Source organism: Coregonus clupeaformis, chromosome 20 (genome assembly GCF_020615455.1).
Source record: "Coregonus clupeaformis isolate EN_2021a chromosome 20, ASM2061545v1, whole genome shotgun sequence".
NCBI classification, from domain to species: domain Eukaryota; kingdom Metazoa; phylum Chordata; class Actinopteri; order Salmoniformes; family Salmonidae; genus Coregonus; species Coregonus clupeaformis.
Genome location: NC_059211.1, coordinates 29,435,504 through 29,456,686, shown reverse-complemented (window position 1 = coordinate 29,456,686; position 21,183 = coordinate 29,435,504). Strand labels below are relative to the sequence as shown.

The 21,183-nt window shown below is 43.7% G+C and overlaps 1 long non-coding RNA gene across 1 annotated transcript; it reads right to left on the bottom strand.

Annotated features, from left to right (window-relative positions):
• Positions 1-19,605: 19,605 nt before the first annotated feature.
• Positions 19,606-21,051, bottom strand: LOC121532792. Its single transcript, XR_005994391.1, has 3 exons — positions 20,425-21,051; positions 20,072-20,085; positions 19,606-19,833 (listed from the first exon to the last, which is right to left on the bottom strand). It is a non-coding gene; the product is annotated as an uncharacterized LOC121532792 (long non-coding RNA).
• Between the last annotated feature and the right edge of the window lie 132 nt (positions 21,052-21,183).

The following is a 21,183-nucleotide window of genomic DNA, read 5'->3' as shown; positions in this document are numbered from 1 at the left end:
AGGGCACAGAGGTGAGAAGATACCGGAGCAGGCAGGGAACGAGCAGTGGCGGCTCCTGAAAAAATTCTCAGGGGGGGCAATTTTTCTGATGATTTAGGTGACCTACACACATTTTAAAAAAGATATGTCCAGCAACAACATGAAGACAGGGGCAGCATATAAGTCAATACCAGAAGCATTTATTGACTGATCTCAAAAGTGTTGGCTTACAAAAGCAAAATAAGTTATCACAGTAAAAATAATCAAGGGTGTTCTTTCACATTCCTCAACACTGCATAAACAATATGCATTTCCATAAAACACCTCATCTAATTGTGCCACAAAGTTGACAAGTCCAAGAAAAATACCAGGGTTGGTGGAGCCCTCAGTTTCATCTTTGCCTCGGCAAAGCTAACTCAAACACTCCGCAAAACTTCACACACTGGATTAGCCGGCTGAGGATGTGGCGGTTCTTGCTAACCTCATCGTTGTGGCGGCGGACAGCTAGCCTGTATCCCTCATCCAGTTGAGTGGCAATGTTCACTCTCCCCAAAGCAGACAATCTCAAACAGCTATCCATGTGGGTCTTTGACAGCTCATGTTTCTTAATCTTTTCTGAAAGATGGTGCATGTCCGTTACACCAGTCGCTGTCCAAGCGGTGCTGTCTGCCGTGCCGCCTTCAGGGTGAAAGAGTAAGCAGGGGTAGCAGAAGACTGCATTAGCTACATCGCAGCCTGCTAGCCAGGTTTTTCGTTCGTACCAATTTTTGGAAAATCCTCGGGTGTAGGACTTTCCGCCTTTAGTAGAAACCTGTTGAATTATTAAATTTGGTCTGGGAGGTCCTAATTGTTTCGTTGCCAATTTATCTTGATTTGTTCGCCGACAAAAAGGAACTTCTTTCAAAGAGACAATCGAGTTGCACTGAACGCTAGCCATCTTGACAGTAGTACGTGAATTGATTGACGCTGCTACCCGCTCTTTTCTTAGTTACGTTCATGGTTATGTTACGTATGACGAAAGCCGTAAGTGCAAGCCCTCCCGAACCCATAGAGATTGTATTGAAAGCTCTGATATTTGAAAAAAAAGATTTTACATGAGAGTCTATGAGAGACTTCTGGGGGCGATTTTCAACCTGACTGAAATCGCCCCAAAAGGGCGAGGCCATTTGAAGCTACGACTTTAGCCTGATTGGACATTTAGTGGCAGATCAGACGTCTAGATTAGAACACTGATAACTACTGTTGCCGTGATATAATTGATTAGAAAAAAAATCCCTTCCTTTTCCCGTTTGGCAGTGCGTCGCCCATATCGCCCTAATGAACACACCGCCCCTGGGAACGAGGAAGGAATGAGAAGAAAGACTTTGGGTGGCTCAGCTCTTTTGGAATGATACAGCTGGCTGCGCTCTCTCTCCCTGCATCTGTATCAGTTTGGTTGCATAGTAATCTATGCATCTCCTCCATTATTTGTCACACACCTATTGTATATTATGTTCAGTATTTACATTTGATTTGTTAACACCACACTGTAACTTTTTCAATTCCACTTAGGCTGCGTTTAGACTATTCTGATATTTTTTCCACTATTTGGTCTTTTGACCAATCACATCAGATCTTTTTCAGGGCTGATTTGATTGGTCAAAAGACCAATTAGTGTGAAACAAAGATCGGTATTGGGCTGCATGTCTAAACACATCCATATATGGTAGGCAGCCCAATTCTGATATTTCTTCCCACAAATTGGTCTTTTGACCAATCACATCAGATCTTTTCACATCAGCCCTTTTTCAGAGCTGATCTGATTGGTCAAAAGACCAATTAGTGAAAAAAAGAAAATAATTGGTCTGTCTGTGTAAATGCAGCCTATGCGCCCCTACAGTGGCTTGCGAAAGTATTCACCCCCTTGGCATTTTTCCTATTTTGTTGCCTTACAAACTGGATTTAAAATAGATTTTTTGGGGGATTTGTATAATTTGATTTACACAACATGCCTACCACTTTGAAGATGCAAAATATGTTTTGTCAAACAAACAAGAAATAAGACAAAAAAAACAGAACTTGAGCGTGCATTACTATTTACCCCTCCAAAGGCAATACCTTGTAGAGCCACCCTTTGCAGCAATTACAGCTGCAAGTCTCTTGGGGTATTTCTCTATAAGCTTGGCACATCTAGCCACTGGGATTTTGCCCATTCTTCAAGGCAAAACTGTTCCAGCTCCTTCAAGTTGGATGGGTTCCGCTGGTGTACAGCAATCTTTAAGTCATACCACAGATTCTCAATTGGATTGAGGTCTGGGCAAAGACATTTAAATGTTTCCCCTTAAACCACTCAAGTGTTGCTTTAGCAGTATGCTTAGAGTCATTGTCCTGCTGGAAGGTGAACCTCCGTCCCAATCTCAAATCTCTGGAAGTCTGAAACAGGTTTCCCTCAAGAATTTCCCTGTATTTAGTGCCATCCATCATTCCTTCAATTCTGACCAGTTTCCCAGTCCCTGCCGATGAAATACATCCCCACAGCATGATGCTGTGGGGATGGTGTTCTCGGGGTGATGAGAGGTGTTGGGTTTGTGCCAGACATAGCGTTTTCCTTGATGGCCAAAAAGCTCAATTTTAGTCTCATCTGACCAGAGTACCTTCTTCCATATGTTTGGGGAGTCTCCCACATGCCTTTTGGCGAACACCAAACGTGTTTGCTTATTTTTTTCTTCAAGCAATGGCTTTTTTCTGGCCACTCTTCAGTAAAGCCCAGCTCTGTGGAGTGTACCGCTTAAAGTGGTCCTATGGACAGATACTCCAATCTCCACTGTGGAGCTTTGCTGCTCCTTCAGGGTTATCTTTGGTCTCTTTGTTGCCTCTCTGATTAATGCCCTCCTTGCCTGGTCCGTGAGTTTTGGTGGGCTGCCCTCTCTTGGCAGGTTTGTTGTGGTGCCATATTCTTTCCATTTTAAAATAATGGATTTAATGGTGCTCCGTGGGATGTTCAAAGTTTCTGATATGTTTTTATAACCCAACCCTGATCTGTACTTCTCCACAACTTTGTCCCTGACCTGTTTGGAGAGCTCCTTCGTCTTCATGGTGCCGCTTGCTTGGTGGTGTGACCCTTGCTTAGTGGTGTTGCAGACTCTGGGGCCATGCAGGCCATGCAGGTCTCCCTTTGAAAATAGACCATGGTCTCAATAGGAAGCCTAAATAATGTAATACTAATAAATAAATACTATGGTCTTTCTTTTAGGTGCTGGAAATGATAATGAGCTCTTGATGATTCCAAATAAGAGGTTTGTGCTATTACATGGAGGTGAAAAGTATCTTATATTGGATAAAATGTAGCCAGAGGACTAGCTATAGTGTTGGCCACTATCAATACCTCAGTCCCACTATGGTTTAATAATGGAGCCTTCATAAACCCTTTATAATGCCTATATAAGATGCTTCATAAATCATAAATAATTAAGAATATATTACGTGTAGCAAAAGGGTTATGCCAAATTTGGCTATGTATCGGATGTAAGGATCCTTCATGTAGTTATAATTTATTTTGTGAATCATATACAGGATGTAGTTCTAATAAAGCCTTCATAAGTTGTTCATTTTGAGTGGGACCAATAACTCAGTGCCTTAGTTATACATGGTTTCATTCTTTTTGTGATAACAATTATTCATGACCATCAACCTCTTCACTCTTTATCGAGTTTGACTGATTTCTCAATGAAAAAACACTTTGTAGAACTTTGTCAGTATTAAAAAGGATCAAATTAAACAATTTGACACAATAATCCTGACAAAGGGGAGTTATTTGGTCCACTTTACAGTTCGTCAATCACAGCTCTCTGACCGACATGGATCACATCATTGAAATCAATGTCATAACCTCCTTCATATTTGCATATCTGTGACAATATACAGTGCATTCGGAAAGTATTCAGACCCCTTTACTTTTTTCACATTTTGTTACGTTACAGCCTTATTCTAAAATTGATTAAATAAAACATTTCCTCATCCATCTACACACAATACCCCATAATGACAAAGCAAAAACAGGTTTTTAGAAATTTTTGCAAGTGGATTAAAAATAAAAAACAGAAATATCACATTTACATAAGTATTCAGACCCTTTACTCAGTACTTTGTTGAAGCACCTTTGGCAGCAATTACAGCCTTGAGTATTCTTGGGTATGACGCTACAAACTTGGCACACCTATATTTGGGGAGTTTCTCCCATTCTTCTCTGCAGATCCTCTCAAGCTTTGTCAGGTTGGATGGGGAGCGTCGCTGCACAGCTATTTTCAGATCACTCCAGAGATGTTCGATCGGGTTCAAGTCCGGGCTCTGGCTGGGCCACTCAAGGACATTCAGAGACTTGACCCGAAGCCACTCTTGCGTTGTCTTGGCTGTGTGCTTAGGGTAGTTGTCCTGTTGGAAGGTGAACCTTCGCCCCAGACTGAGGCCCTGAGCGCTCTGGAGCAGGTTTTCATCAAGGATCTCTCTGTACTTTGCTCCGTTCATCTTTCTCCCAATCCTGACTAGTCTCCCAGTCCCTGCTGTTGAAAAACATCCCCACAGCATAATGCTGCCACATCCATGCTTCACCGTAGGGATGGTGCCTGGTTTCTTCCAGACGTGACGCTTGGCATTCAGGCCAAAGAGTTCAATTTTGGTTTCATCAGACCAGAGAATCTTGTTTCACATGGTCTGAGAGTCCTTTAGGTGCCTTTTGCCAAACTCCAAGCGGGCTGTCATGTGCCTTTTATTGAGGAGTGGCTTACGTCTGGCCACGCTACCATAAAGGCCTGATTGGTGGAGTGCTGCAGAGATGGTTGGGATTCTGGAAGGTTCTCTCATCTCCACAGAGGAACTCTGGAGCTCTGCCAGAGTGACCATCGGGTTCTTGGTCACCTCCCTGACCAAGGCCCTTCTCCTCCGATTGCTCAGTTTGGCCGGATGGCCAGCTCTAGGAAGAGTCTTGGTAATTCCAAACTTCTTCCATTTAAGAATGGGGACCTTCAATGCTGCAGACATTTTTTGGTACCCTTCCCCACATCAGTGCATCGACACATTCCTGTCTCGGAGCTCTACGGACAATTCCTTCGACCTCATGGCTTGGTTTTTGCTATGACATGCACTGTCAACTGTGGGACCTTATATAGATATGCGTGTGCCTTTCCAAATCATGTCCAATCAATTGCATTTACCACAGGTGGACTCCAATCAAGTTGTAGAAACATCTCAAGGATGATCAATGGAAACAGGATGCACTTGAGCTCAATTTAGAGTCTCATAGCAAAGTGTCTGAATATTTATGTAAAAAGCTATTTCTGTTTTTTATTTTTAATAAATTAGCAAACATTTCTAAAAACCTGCCAATGTGAATTGAGAGCTATACATTCTCGCTTGAGGTGTTAGAGCCTATAGAACCAATATTGGGTGGGCAGGCCTTGACAGTGTACATGTTCACACAAGAGGTTTTATTTTGTATTCGTTTTTTAAAACATATTTTTTTTAGGGGGTAGATCAGCTTTAATACTGCAGATAGATTGTAGCTTCCATCAATGTAATTGTCTGCATCATTTCCAATCCCCCATATATTTGTTTGTAAATATACACTACCAGTCAAAAGTTTGGACACACCTACTCATTCAGTTTGGACACACCTACTCATTCAGTTTGGACACACCTACTCATTCAAGGGTTTTTCTTTATTTTTACTATTTTCTACATTGTAGAATAATAGTGAAGACATCAAAACTATGAAATAACACATATGGAATCATGTAGTAACAAAAAAAGTGTTAAACAAATCAAAATATATTTTATATTTGAGATTTTTCAAATAGCCACCCTTTGCCTTCATGACAGCTTTGCACACTCTTGGCATTCTCTCAACCAGTTTCATGAGGTAGTCACCTCGAATGCATTTCAATTAACAGGTGTGCCTTCTTAAAAGTTAATTTGTGGAATTTATTTAATTCTTAATGCGTTTGAGCCAATCAGTTGTGTTGTGACAAGGTAGGGGGCGTATACAGAAGATAGAGCTATTTGGTAAAAGACCAAGTCCATATTATGGCAAGAACAGCTCAAATATGCGAAGAGAAATGACAGTCCATCATTACTTTAAGACATGAAGGTCAGTCAATACGGGACATTTCAAGAACTTTGAAAGTTTCTTCAAGTGCAGTCGCAAAAACCATCAAGCGCTATGAAGAAACTGGCTCTCATGAGGACCACCACAGGAATGGAAGACCCAGAGTTACCTCTGCTGCAGAGGATAAGTTCATTATAATTACCAGCCTCAGAAATTGCAGCCCAAATAAATGCTTCACAGAGTTCAAGTCACAGACATATCTCAACATCAACCGTAAAGCATGGAGGATAATGTGTTCTGGTGTGGGGGTGCTTTGCTGGTGACACTGTCTGTGATTTATTTAGAATTCAAGGCACACTTGACCAGTATGGCTACTACAGCATTCTGCAGCGATACGCCATCCCATCTGGTTTGGGCTTAGTGGGACTATCATTTGTTTTTCAACAGGACAATGACCAACACACCTCCAGGCTGTGTAAGGGCTATTTGACCAAGAAGGAGAGTGATGGAGTGCTGCATCAGATGACCTGGCCTCCACAATCACCTGACCTCAACCCAATTTAGATGGTTTGGGATTAGTGGGACAGCAGAGTGAAGGAAAAGCAGCCAACAAGTGCTCAGCATATGTGGGAACTCCTTCAAGACTGTTGGAAAAGCATTCCAGGTGAAGCTAGTTGAGAGAATGCCAAGAGTGTGCAACGCTGTCATCAAGGCAAAGGGTGGCTATTTGAAGAATCTCAAATATAAAATATATTGTGTTTAACACTTTTTGGTTACTACATGTGTTATTTAATAGTTTTGATGTCTTCACTATTATTCTACAATGTAGACAATAGTAAAAATAAAGAAAAACCCTTGAATGAGTGTCCAAACTTTTGACTGGTATTGTATGTCACCTTGCCAGGATTTAACAAGTCAGGTCTTTGAATTGCCATTCGATCTGTGCCTTCATGGCAACTCATTTCGCCACCAGATATGGACGGATGATGTTGCTATTTCTGATACAAAGTTTAGTTCAGTTTGATTTTGTATGACTAAAATGTAATCCCCCAGTGTGTTTTTTGGAGTCAACGTGTTGTGTTGAAAGGGATCTTTTATCACCTGAGAATAAAGGGCTATTACCTCTTAGTTCCTGACTGTGCATAAGAAATAAGTCAACATGAAAGTCGATATGTCCCACAAACACAGCCAGGAAACTCAAACCCAGGCTTATACAATGGGCAACAAGTGATGTTAACGCACTTTATTTTTTTCATTGTATTATTTTATGAGCTTGCGTTGCGATACAGTCCCGTCCTGCTATAGACACCAGTACGGGTCACAGTGTAGGGACCCATAGTGAATGTCTGTGATGCAACAAGATTGTTTCCATTATTCATGATTGTCATAATAAAACTCCACAATAGCCCTATACTTTATTACCATACGTCCCCTTATAAACTGAGTTATATTGATGTCACTTGTTAAATCCACTTCAATCAGTGTAGATGAAGAGGAGGAGACAGGTTAAAGAATGATTTTTAAGCCTTGAGACATTTGAGAAATGGATTGTGTATGTGTGCCATTCAGAGGGTGAATGGGCAACACAAAAAAGTGCCTTTGAATGGGGTATGGTAGTAGGTGCCAGGCGCACCGGTTTGTGTCAAGAACTGCAACGCTGCAGGGTCTTTCACGCTCAACAGTTTCCCGTATGCATCAAGAATGGTCCATCACCCAAAGGACATCCAGCCAACTTCACACAATTGTGGGAAGCATTGGAGTTAACACGGGCCAGCATCCCTGTGGAACGCTTTCAACACCTTGTAGAGTCCATGCCCCGACGAATTGAGGCTGTTCTGTGGGCAAAACTCAATATTAGGAAGGTGTTCCTAATGTTTGGTATACTCAGTGTATAATAGTATCTGGGATTGAAATAACTGGAAAAGTCCTAAAAAGGGCATAACTTTACAGGATAACTATTGTTTTATGGTGATTTTATCCTAAATCTTACGGCTGAAAGATGAGTGAAATAAACATAAGGCTCACTAGATGGCAGGGTGTGGTGGATGGAGGGCGTAACATGTGGAGGCTGTTTCAAATCCCACCCCATGCCCTAACCCTAACCAATAAAACTGACTTGCCTGAACATAACCAATCACATTCATTTCTGCCTTAGAGGCAGAGCTGCCCTTAGAACAATATAAGTAAGTTATCCTTGTCTGAGCCAGAATGTCCCATAGGGAAGGAGCCTATCTCCTGTTTCTGTAGCATGAGGCAGCTTGATGTACAAGTACACCCTCTGGATAGGAGCTTACCCCCTAGAATAGGGAAAACTACAATCTGCTCTCTGATAGGGCATTACATAAGGTTCCAGATATGTGTTTGGACGTGGTACTGTAGCTACGATGATGATCATAAAGAGATACCACTCTGCTGCTACTGCCTCGTGTTCCTGTATTCTCTCTGATTGGCCTCTGTTGGTATCAACATGATAGTCTATACCAGGGGTTCTCAACTCTTACCCTACGAGGTCCGGAGCCTGCTGGTTTTCTAAACCAGGTCTAAATCAGTCCCTGATTAAAGGGGAATAATTAAAAAATGCAGTGGAACTGGCTTCGAGGTCCAGAGTTGAGTTTGAGGGGTCTATACCTTGTGCATAATTTCTTACTGTGAATTAGGGATCAAAACCTGTACTGTTTCCCATTGTACATGGTAGGAACCATGTCAATCGAAGCTTAATTCCTAAAACGATAGTAGGCAGCACGTTCCTCCTGGGATGGTAGACAAAAGGACTGGTCCTCTGTGCCCAGTGTACTTCAGTGTTTGATTTATGCTTCTTAATTGGGTTGGCATTGTATTAGATACAAGAATACACCTTTATTGTCCAATGTGAGTTATTCCCAACCTATGGGCATCACACATACACACCAGGCTAGAGGTAGCATAAAATCAGCGGCAGAGCAGCGTCCCTGGAGCAGGTTAGGTGTTAAGTGCCTTGCTCAAGGGCATAACGGCAGCAGGTGGCACATGAGATTCTGATGTCAGAAACCCTCTGGTTGCCAGCTCACTCCCACCAAATTCCCCCGTCAGCCCTGGGATTTGAACCGACAACCCTCTGGTTACTGACCCCGAGAGATGCTGAATACATGACAGTATTCATCTGATTGAAGTTTAAGTCAGAATACTCTTTCTTAGGAGTTATTGCATTCATGTGTGTACAAAATGCTCATTGGCATTTGATTAGGCTAATATGTAAAAGCAATAGAGTTCGAGCTGTGTGAAGAACACAGTAGAAACATATTGGAATTGGTTGCATCCAGGTTGTGGTGTGGAGAGCTTCACTGTGGCGTACCCATAGGACCTTCTGAAATGTGTCAATTTATTGCAGGAAGTGTCAGAGGAAGTCCCGCCTCTGTTGATTGGGAGTGTAAGGGAAGTGAGTGGTGATTGAATTGTTATCAAGGAATGTGGTTGGTTGGGAAGGGAATTGTCTATAGCAGTCTGAGTCTGACCTCTTATCAATCTCTCAAATGATATTAGAAATATAAAAATAACAAAGAATGAATGCAAGGCATATGTTTTAGTGAAGGGAAATTGCAACAGTTTTACACAACCAAACAAATATATATTCCAAACCATTTTATTACATTTTACATTTTAGTCATTTAGCAGACGCTCTTATCCAGAGCAACTTACAGTTAGTGGATGCATACATGTATTTTTATTTTTTCATACTGGCCCCCCGTGGGAAATGAACCCACATCCCTGCCGGCCAAACCCTCCCCTACCTTGGATGACGCTGGACCAATTGTGCGCCGCCCATGGGTCTTCCGGTCGCGGCCGGCTGCGACAGAGCCTGGACTCGAACCAGGATCTCTAGTGGCACAGCTAGCCTTAGACCACTGCGCCACTCGGGAGTTTCCTTTATTCTGGAAACAAATGACAGAACTCAGAGAGGGCTTACAATGACAGATGCAATATGCAATGTTCTGTATTATGTCATATTTCATGTTTTGTGTGGACCCCAGAAAGAGTAGCTGCTGCTTTTGCAACAGCTAATGGGGATCCTAATAAAATACCAAATACCGATACTATACAACCACCACACAACTTTGAGGCAATGTTGTGGCAACATTGTGTGGTTCTGTGTGTGGTCCAATCTACTTCAATGATTAATTGTTGTTCATCATTTTTTGTTACATTTCCAATTAATAATTGACAGTGGGCATTTCAGTTTCAGCTACTGTGCATGATGTACAATTCTGTAAACTTTTGTACAATCATTATATAGATTTAAATATGGAATATTTCACCTCCTTATATCCAACTACACATCATGATTGTACTTTAATCTTTGATCTTAGGTACTTTTTACTGCATTTTGCTGACAGATATATCCAAATTAATTTCCTTCATTTGTCATTCTCATTATGAACAATGGTGAAAACACTTCATATAATAATGGGGATGTAAAAAAAAATAGACTTATTCCAGACAAAAAAAAAGTATACTCAGTATATTTGGTCAGATCAGTAGCTTTAGATTTTTTTGCACATCCCCACAACAGGTCTTACTAAAAAGTATAATTTAGGCAGGGATATTTTGTAGACAAGTTCACTTCCTATTGGGGATCAGGGAAGACATGTTGGGGGAGTTTGTTTGTGCTGCTCCAGAGATCTACGGGAAAACTGTGAAAGCAGAGAATAGTAACATACAAAACATCTCATAAATTATGCATACTTAAAGCATAGACATTAAAACCATGTTTGAAGATTCAAGTGAAAATTCCACTGTGATTTAACTCGAAAATGTGGCCTTCTTTGCAATGTCTGTTTTTGACCAGAAGAGGGAGACTGCTACTGTTAATTCAGAGAGCCATTACAGCCATGTACTCCATTGGACTCACATCTACACCCTCAGATGTGCATGCAGTCTTGAAGTCTCCTTAGCCAGAGCGAGACATTCTTTTAGGACCATGTTCTCCTGATCTGGTCTTTTGAGGCAACGAGTTGTTTAGACTTTTCACAAGTAAATTCTTCCTCTTTCACTACGGTGAACATATCACAGGCATAGCCACGGGAAGTAGGGGTGCTGAGGGTACTGCCATTTAAATTTTTTCCTTCTTCACAAAAGTAGTGCACTGGGCCTTTACTAGTCCTGTATTAGAGGACCCATACAGCGGTCTGTAGATTGGGAATTATTATTACTTTTTTTTTTTTTGGGGGGGAGGTATTTTTTCACACAAGTAATGCACAGGGCCTTTACTAGCGGACTGATATAGCCATCTGTAGCACGGGCAAAAACAAAATACCCCCCCCCCCCTCCCCCCGCAGCATCTTTCCGCGACTATGATCACAGGTTTCACATTTTATGGCTTTACTGTCCATCTCCGGATCCGACTCCAAATCAGAGGAGTCCGCTTATACTCAGGTCAGAAACAGCAGTCCCGGCTACAAGAGCCAACTGCGACGTGAGACGAGCTTTGCCTGTGACAGCCAGGTAACCTAGTTAGCCGGGGCTAGCCTGCTAACTTTAGTGCTGTTCCTAACGCTGTGTTAAGAACAACACTAACACCGTGGTCCCAAAATAAAACACTTAAAACAAAAGTTTCCAGAATAAAATGTATAAGTGTTTGAAAATATAAAATGTATAAGTGTTTTAAAAAGTATAAAACACTGAAGCGCTGTATCGCCACTCCAAATGTTCTGCTTCCTACTTCGTGGTCACGTGGTTACTTCCAAAAGCACCAAGCCCATCGGCCTGGGAGGCTGGAACCCCTTCTCTCAAAACCCCATGTAGTTATTCTGCACTAAAATCTCTGACACCCCAAAACGTCTCTGCTGCTGCTACTACCAATTCAATCTTCTGGGATTTCCTTTCCATCTGTGCGGTACAATTAATGCCCATAGCAATAAACGTCAAGAAGCCAACCTTACTAAAGCACACATTTTTCGGGTCACTCTGTACTGGCCTACTACTCACAGGGATCCTCTCAGGCTCCCTCACCCTTTGCCCACTATCCTTTTCTTTCCTCACTGCCTCAGCATATGACACTTTCTGCACTGCTCTCACCCTGGAAACTTCAACCTGTCTCGCACGTATAGGACATTTCTGATCCCCAGCAACATGGCCACCCCCACAATTGAAACGACATACTCCTTTGTCCCATGCCCTCCTGCACACTTCTCACACCTCGGAATCTCCCTCCTACAATACTGCTGCAACATGACCATAAACTTGGCACCTGAACCGTAGTGGGTTCGGAACAAAAGCTCTCATGGGATAACTTCTATATCCTAGCATGACACTGCATCAAAACTCAGAAGGACAGACAGGGTCTCCTCAGTCTCACGCTCGCCACCGGGTCTGCGTCGTACCAAACGATGTGCATCACAGACACGGGGGATCCTCAACTTCAGTCAATCCAACTCAACGCCACCCCAGTTATCACTCCTTTCAGTGGCACTCTGCTCCGGAGAGCAATGCAGGACACAGCTCTCGTTGCGAAACGCGTAGCATCCTCTCCCTCTGGGCAGAAGACGCACAAAAAAAATCAACACAAGTCCACTTCTGGTTACTTTGACCGAATTGACAGAACCCAACTCCTTCTTCACTCAGCCTGATACCACAAATGGATCGGCCAAAAGGCATGGATCCACTTTCTCCATGAATCGTACTCCCACTTTCCTGTACTTGACCCAAAGGAGAAAGTACTTGGCTTGTATTTTTGCAGATGTCGGTTTGGGTTTGAACCGCGCACCCTTCTTTCTGCCTCGCGTCATCTCGCCATCCGTAATCTTCCTTCTCCCTAGCTTTAGTCCGTTTTTTATTCTCAAATAGTGTTTTATATCAACCATCTATTTTATAGAAAGTTTCATTTCCCCTGTGCCGTTTAGGTTACTTCAAGTTTAAAGGTCTATGGCCGAAAACCTATTCAGTCTAACAGGGTTGGACAGTTTTTATTGACCCATAAATTCCCAGAATAATGGGGGAGGGGTAGAAGGGGGGGTAGAAGGATTACTTTATCCTATCCCAGGTATTCCTTAAAGAGGTGGGGTTTCAAATGTCTCCGGAAGGTGGTGAGTGACTCCGCTGTCCTGGCGTCGTGAGGGAGCTTGTTCCACCATTGGGGTGCCAGAGCAGCGAACAGTTTTGACTGGGCTGAGCGGGAACTGTGCTTCCGCAGAGGTAGGGGAGCCAGCAGGCCAGAGGTGGATGAACGCAATGCCCTCGTTTGGGTGTAGGGACTGATCAGAGCCTGAAGGTACAGAGGTGCCGTTCCCCTCACAGCTCCGTAGGCAAGCACCATGGTCTTGTAGCAGATGCGAGCTTCCACTGGAAGCCAGTGGAGTGTGCGGAGGAGCGGGGTGACGTGAGAGAACTTGGGAAGGTTGAACACCAGACGGGCTGCGGCATTCTGGATGAGTTGTAGGGGTTTAATGGCACAGGCAGGGAGCCCAGCCAACAGCGAGTTGCAGTAATCCAGACGGGAGATGACAAGTGCCTGGATTAGGACCTGTGCCGCTTCCTGTGTAAGGCAGGGTCGTACTCTCCGAATGTTGTAGAGCATGAACCTACAGGATCGGGTCCCCGCCTTGATGTTAGCAGAGAACGACAGGGTGTTGTCCAGGGTCACGCCAAGGCTCTTCGCACTCTGGGAGGAGGACACAACGGAGTTGTCAACCGTGATGGCGAGATCATGGAACGGGCAGTCCTTCCCCGGGAGGAAGAGCAGCTCCGTCTTGCCAAGGTTCAGCTTGAGGTGGTGATCCGTCATCCATACTGATATGTCTGCCAGACATGCAGAGATGCGATTCGCCACCTGGTTATCAGAAGGGGGAAAGGAGAAGATTAGTTGTGTGTCGTCTGCGTAGCAATGATAGGAGGCCATGTGAGGATATGACAGAGCCAAGTGACTTGGTGTATAGCGAGAATAGGAGAGGGCCTAGAACTGAGCCCTGGGGGACACCAGTGGTGAGAGCACGTGGTGCGGAGACAGCTTCGCCACGCCACTTGGTAGGAGCGACCGGTCAGGTAGGGACGCAATCCAAGAGTGAGCCGCGCCGGAGATGCCCAGCTCGGAGAGGGTGGAGAGGAGGATCTGATGGTTCACAGTATCAAAGGCAGCAGACAGGTCTAGAAGGACAAGAGCAGAGGAGAGAGAGTTAGCTTTAGCAGTGCGGAGAGCCTCCGTGACACAGAGAAGAGCAGTCTCAGTTGAATGACCAGTCTTGAAACCTGACTGGTTTGGATCAAGAAGGTAATTCTGAGAGAGATAGCAAGAGAGTTTGCTAAAGACGGCACGCTCAATAGTTTTGGAGAGAAAAGAAAGAAGGGATACTGGTCTGTAGTTGTTGACATCAGAGGGATCGAGTGTTGGTTTTTTGAGAAGGGGTGCAACTCTCGCTCTCTTGAAGACGGAAGGGACATAGCCAGCGGTCAAGGATGAGTTGATCAGCGAGGTGAGGTAAGGGAGAAGGTCACCGGAGATGGTCTGGAGAAGAGAGGATGGGATAGGGTCAAGCGGGCAGGTTGTTGGGCGGCCGGCCGTCACAAGTCGCAAGATTTTATCTGGAGAGAGAGGGGAGAAAGAAGTCAAAGCATAGGGTAGGGCAGTGTGAGCAGGACCAGCAGTGTCATTTGACTTAACAAACGAGGATCGGATGTCGTCAACCTTCTTTTCAAAATGGTTGACGAAGTCATCCACAGAGAGGGAGGAGGATTCAGCAGGGAGGAGAAGGTGGCAAAGAGCTTCCTAGGGTTAGAGGCAGATGCTTGGAATTTAGAGTGGTAGAAAGTGGCCTTAGCAGCAGAAACAGATGAAGAAAATGTAGAGAGGAGGGAGTGAAAAGATGCCAGGTCATGGACCATGGCTCCATCCTGGGTGAGAGGTGCCACCACTTCTTTGTAGATGTCTCCACACATGATCTCCAGCACGTCACAGTTGTTGCCCCCTGGGGGAGTGGTGCAGGTCTTGTTGGACTGGCTACAGACCATCTCAAATCAAATCAAATTGTATTGGTCACATACACGTGTTTAGCAGATGTTATTGCGGGTGTAGCGAAATGCTTGTGTTTCTAGCTCCGACAGTGCAGTAATATCTAACAAGTAATATCTAACAATTTCACAACATATACCCAATACACACAAATCTAAGTAAAGTAATGGAATTAAGAATATATCAATAATGTCAGAGCGGCATAGATTAAGATACAGTAGAATAGTATAGAATACAGTATATACATATGAGATGAGTAATGCAAGATATGTAAACATTATTAAAGTGTAAACATTATTAGTGTTCCATTTATTAAAGTGGCCAGTGATTTCTAATCTATGTATATAGGCAGCAGCCTCTAATGTGGTAGTGAAGGCTACTTAACAGTCTGATGGCCTTGAGATAGAAACAGTTTTTCAGTCTCTCGGTCCCAGCTTTGATGCACCTGTACTGACCTCGCCTTCTGGATGATAGCAGGGTGAACAGGCAGTGGCTCGGGTGGTTGTTGTCCTTGATTATCTTTTTGGCCTTCCTGTGTGCTGTAGGTGTCCTGGAGGGCTGGTAGTTTGCCCCTGGTGATGCGTTGGGCAGACCGTACCACCCTCTGGAGAGCCCTGCGGTTACGGGCGGTGCAGTTGCCGTACCAGGCGGTGATACAGCCCGACAGGATGCTCTCAATTGTGCAAAAGTTTGTGATGGTTTTAGGTGCCAAGCCAAATTTCTTCAGCCTCCTGAGGTTGAAGAGGCGCTGTAGCGCCTTCTTCACCACACTGTCTGTGTGGGTGGACCATTTCAGTTTGTCAGTGATGTGTACGCAGAGGAACTTGAAGCTTTCCACCTTCTCCACTGCGGTCCCATCGATGTGGATAGGGGGGTGTTCCCTCTGCTGTTTCCTGAAGTCCACGATCATCTCCTTTGTTTTGTTGACGTTGAGTGAGAGGTTATTTTCCTGGCACCACATCTCGGCCGTGTAGTTATGGAAACCGCCGGTGGAACGCCAGTATACATGCAGCGTGTTGTTTTCCATCCTGTACAGCTTCACGCCCAAAGGACAACAGGCACCTGGGAGGGGAGAGATGGTTCAGTCAGGCACTACAGTGGTAAATATGGACAGGGTGCAATGGTATGTGAATGTTAAAGTGTGTTTGACTATGAGGGGAAATATAGGGAAATGATCAAATCCTGGCACTCTTCTGTATCCATCATGTGTTTGTTTATGATTGTGAATGTGTCCAGTGATTCAGTATCCTGACCACTGCACTCTCATTTTGTTTCACTTGTAGCGAAACAGAATGTAAGCTCGCGAGATCAGGATGGTCGAAAGAGGCTAGTGATTCAGCTAGTACTTCTCCATCTGTTCACTCACCAACCCAACCAGTGGTCATTTGAAAGGCTTGGCTATGTTTGGTCAGTGTGCTTGTCACTCACAGGATGAGAAGCCATGATAGGTAAATATGTTTGTCACACATTGGATGAGAAGCTGTCGTAGGTTAATGTATCTGTCACTCACTGGATGAGAAATTGTGGTAGGTTAATGTATCTGTCACTCACTGGATGAGAAATTGTGGTAGGTGCACTCAGACTTGTGTCCGGTGCGGCTGACGGCCTCCATACAGACGGTGTAGTTGGTTCCGCAGGTGATGCATCCCATCAGGCAGTTGTTGTCCAGGGTGTGGCAGAGGGCATGGTCCCTCGGTGAGGTAAGGGAGGTCACGTAGGTGTGAGCGCCTCTCGCCGCCGACCAGGTGACGTTGGTCATGGCCTGAGTCACCTGGTCAACGTTAAGGGTTCCCGGGCAACAGGGCGCTAGGGGACGAATGGAAAGCACAAATGTGAAACATTCACTTTAGTTTAAAAAAATCTAACTGTACATAGCTGAATGAAAAAGGTCAATGTTTTTTCACCACAACATCACCAGGAACAAGTGATACCAGTGGTCCAAACCAATTAACCAAAACCTTCCCCTCTCCCCATATGGTTTCCATGGTTCCCTACCTGTTTCCTGTGGAGTAGTGTAGCTGGGTAAACTGTTGGCCATGGCGGTGGTTGCTATGGTACTGACCTGGTAGACCTCGCCACAGGGCAGGTCATATATCTCACAGGAGGTTCCGCTGGATGTATAGGTGTATGTGTTATCCTGTCCCACAACGCTCACTGTGTAGGTGGCTCCTGCTCTGTTGGCCATGCTCCAGGTGACGTTTGTCTGGGCGGGCAGGCAGGCAGGCAGGCAGGGGGTGAATACATATGCACTACCACTTTTCCGTAATTTATTTTTTAGAATTTTTTGAAGCAAGTTGTTTTTTTCACTTCACCAATTTGGACTATTTTGTGTATGTCCATTACATGAAATCCAAATAAAAATCCAGTTAAATTACAGGTTGTAATGCAACAAAATAGGAAAAACGCCAAGGGGGATGAATACTTTTGCAAGGCACTGTATTTGTTTGTCTGTGTTTGGGTGTTTATGGTTTGACTTTTAATTGTGTGATAGCCTACTTATCACTTTCACATAAGAAAACTGTAAAGTGCATATTTTTTTTGGCATGGGATGGTACTGTTGTGTGCGAGTGTAATTACAATGTACTATATGACTGAGATCTGAGACTGACTCGCTCCCTCTCTTCTGCCTCTAAAGAACATCAAACCACCAAACCACAACAGATTAAACTGATGCTGGCTTGTTTTGGTACATGAAGACACCCAATAGGCTAACTAACTCCGTTCTCAACCCAGTTAGGTTTATTATTAGTGTTCATGGAGAGGGGTCAGATATAATTACTCCAGATACAGGATAGATAACTCACTCTTAGGGCTGTAGGAGCATCTCACTATTAGAGGAAAGTACCGGATTTGCGCCACATCATCTGAAATCAGGTTTAAGGTCAGGTATACAGCTACTCTCCTTTCTAGGCTTTAATTTGTTTACGTCAGCGAAGAGATTGAGTGACTTATGGTGTGGGTACTGGAGATGAAGGTTGTCACTGTTTTCCCTACGAATGACTCATTTCTTTATACCAGGTTTTCATGTGTTTTTTCTTTCTTTCCCCAACAGTCAGTGAATGTGAGGTACAAGGGACAATAACTGTCTTTGCTACTGAAGGGAGGGAAGGCTGGCTCCTACCTCCGTGGTTGACAGACATGACACTGAGAGTGTAGTCGGTGTACGCCTGGAGGTTGAGCACGGTCCCGGGGGAAGGGGACACCTTGGTCTCTTGAGAAGGACAGGTCAAGAGTTCTCAGCACGCAGGATGTAGGAGGTGGCTCCGGTCACCTGAGTGAACTCCACGGTCATGCTCTCACTCTGCTTTGATGTTGCCATGTTAATGGTGGGCACCTCAGAAGCTACAGAAAAAACAAGAAGAGGGGATTATTGAGACTCAATTCAGGAACTACACATATGCAAATATAATGAGTGTAACCAGTTACACCACAATAATGTTTTCATACTGTAAGGGTTGGTGTGAGGTGTGACCCAGGTGCGGTGTAGGATAGACAGTAGGCAGAGATGGTGAAACAAGGATCTTTACTGATGGTCCCGAAGCCAGGATACAAAATAACGGACTTTACACGAAAAAGAAAGGCGGAGCAAATAAGACTCCAAAATACAGTCAGACAGCCAAAATACGAAATACTAACTGTGACTGAAATAATAAATAAACAGGGAGAACACTTCTCACGTATCTGTCCATACGTCCCGCGATCAGACACTGATTAGTACTGCATGGCATAGTGAAACTAGCAGAGAAAACTGAGCAAGGGAACACAGGGAAGTGAAGGCATAAATACACAGGTGAACAGGTAGACACAGGTGACACCAATAGGATCATGATTAGTCAAGTCTGTGAGTGAGGATGTGCCTAAGGTTGTTGGAGGGTGACACCTAGTGGGTCGCTCCGGAACTGCGACCCCCTCCTGTAACACATACAGGAAAATCATTAATGATTTTATTCTTCACTATAAGCCCACTGTAAAGATATACTGTACACTGACTGTACAAAAAAATATGAACACCTGCTTTTTCCATGACACAGACTGACCAGGTGAATCCAGGTGAAACCTATGATCCCTTATTGATGTCACCTGTTAAATCCACTTCAATCAGTGTAGATGAAGGGGAGGAGACAGGTTAAAGAAGGAATTTTAAGCCTTGAGACATGGATTGTGTATGTGTGCCATTCAGAGGGTGAATGGGCAAGACAAAAGATTTAGGTGCCTTTGAACAGGGTATGTAGGTGCCAGGCACACCGGTTTGTGTCAAGAACTGCAACGCTGCTGGGTTTTTCACGCTCAACAGCTTCCCGTTTGTATCAAGAATGGTCCGCTACCCAAAGGACATCCAGCCAACTTGACACAACTGTGGGAAGCATTGAAGTCAACACCTTATGAGAGTCGCTCTAAGGACAGGTTTTCTATCTTCCCGCATACTGTAGCTCAGATGAGAAAGAAAAACAGAACTGGCCCTGGATCAGAGATTAGTAACAGAATGTAATGTGATCACAACATAATGTATAGCCTATTGTTTCACCAACTTCTCCTAAAGGTCTCGTAGGAGACACAGACTCACCGGTGGTCTCTTCAACCTCAGCCTGGCTCAGAACAGTCAGGCCGTTATCCATGGCCTCAGCCTTAGTGATGTACATGGTCAGAGAGTTGATGGAGCCCATCACAGAGTTGGCACCGAACTGGGTAAAGGCGTCCAGGGAGTTCTTGGGGGTTGCTGTAATCTTGTAGGAACTGGTTCCTAAGTATCTGCTCCATCACACTGTCATGCTCTTAGATGTAACCCTGAATATCAACACTGTGATTTATATATGAGGAGAGAGAAAGAATCAGAGTTACTGGATTCATGTTGGATCAAATTAGAAAATATAGTATTACTAGTGCATACATGTACTACAATTCATTATAATTTATTTTAATTATCATGTATTTTTTTATAAATCCACTTTCATCCGACCATCATTATATGCTGCAGTTGAAAAATATAGACAGTTTAGTAATGTACATGTAATGTGACAAAAATATAAATGTTCTACCTGATGAAGTTGAACTGTGAAAGTGAAAACAGAAGAAAAAAACATATTTTACTACAAGAGAATGTGAAACTAATAACAAACAATGTTTATACCATGAGACATTTTATAAAATTCAAACAAGCACTTTTCTAGAATGAATGTGCCCAATTCAAGGCTAATCTTACAGTATACCTGATGACAGGTATGCCAGTCAATGACCCAGTGTTCTCTCTAAATAGCTCATTCCTTTTCTTCCAACAGACTATCCATGTTCTGCTGACGTTAAGGCAATAGTACTGTATTGGAAATCTGTGATACATCCTAAGCCTACACAAATAGCACGAGTATATAGCATCATAGAAAATAAAAATTACCTGAGAGCCTATGCCTAGCAAGGCAAAAATCACCATCCACTTGATAGCTCCCATTCTGTCTTTCTCTTCTTGATGTTATCCTTTTCTGTTGTAGTAGTGCTGTTGTTTCTTGCACTCCGGTGTTTCTCTCGAATAGTTGAGAGAAGTTATTTTGGAATTGCTTTTATATTTTATTTAACATATTTCTGATCTGTGTTGGTTGGAAAGAAGTATAGCGTACTCAACCAACGTGAGTAGAGGTGCAACCTAAAAATGTGTCATTGGACAGGAAAAAACGTAACGTTCGCTCACCATAAAACATTCTTAGTTTGATTAGACAAGTTTAAAAGATTGACGTTTTGGCGTTCAATGGCCTTCTTCAGATTCTGTGTTGGTTGAAACGCTGTACCTATATGTGTCCCCGCCCGCTGCTGCGAGGCACCCAATCATTGGCGTGGACAGAACAGTTACCTGCAGGCAGGCAGGTGTACCTGTAAGTAGGCTAGATCTGTTATACAGGTTGCTTTGGTGACAATGCCACATAGGCTGATGGCAAAACTGGCACATCTTGATTATAATAAACAACACCAACAAAAACCTATTTTTATGGCCCATTGCATTTTTAAAATATATATATAGAGTGCAGTCAACATATTGGTATTCACTTCTTCTAAATGGTTTAATCATATGCTACATTCACTATTCTGAACACAGAAAACTAAAATGTCTCATAATTCGGACTACAGACCGCTGGCGCGCAGTTGTCGACACTGATGACGC